Below are 224 nucleotides of genomic sequence, written 5' to 3'. Positions count from 1 at the left end.
CGTGTTTTCCTTCCACATTTTCACTGGTGTATTTTGCTAAAATCTTTTAAGTGTCAGGGGTCTGTTAACCAACTAGTAATAGTATGAGTAAAATATACTCCATATAGCATGGATTAAGGTTCATGAATGGTCTTGCTATGCAATCATCATTGCATTTTAATATGACTAAGTCACACAATGTTTGAAGGTTAAGTGTAGCTTCTCCTTCAGGCATATTTCTCATG

Source organism: Lepisosteus platostomus, chromosome 4, assembly GCF_059453375.1.
Source record: "Lepisosteus platostomus isolate fLepPlt1 chromosome 4, fLepPlt1.hap1, whole genome shotgun sequence".
NCBI classification, from domain to species: domain Eukaryota; kingdom Metazoa; phylum Chordata; class Actinopteri; order Semionotiformes; family Lepisosteidae; genus Lepisosteus; species Lepisosteus platostomus.
The sequence above is the reverse complement of the archived record's forward strand: the minus strand, read 5'-3'. Positions refer to the sequence as shown.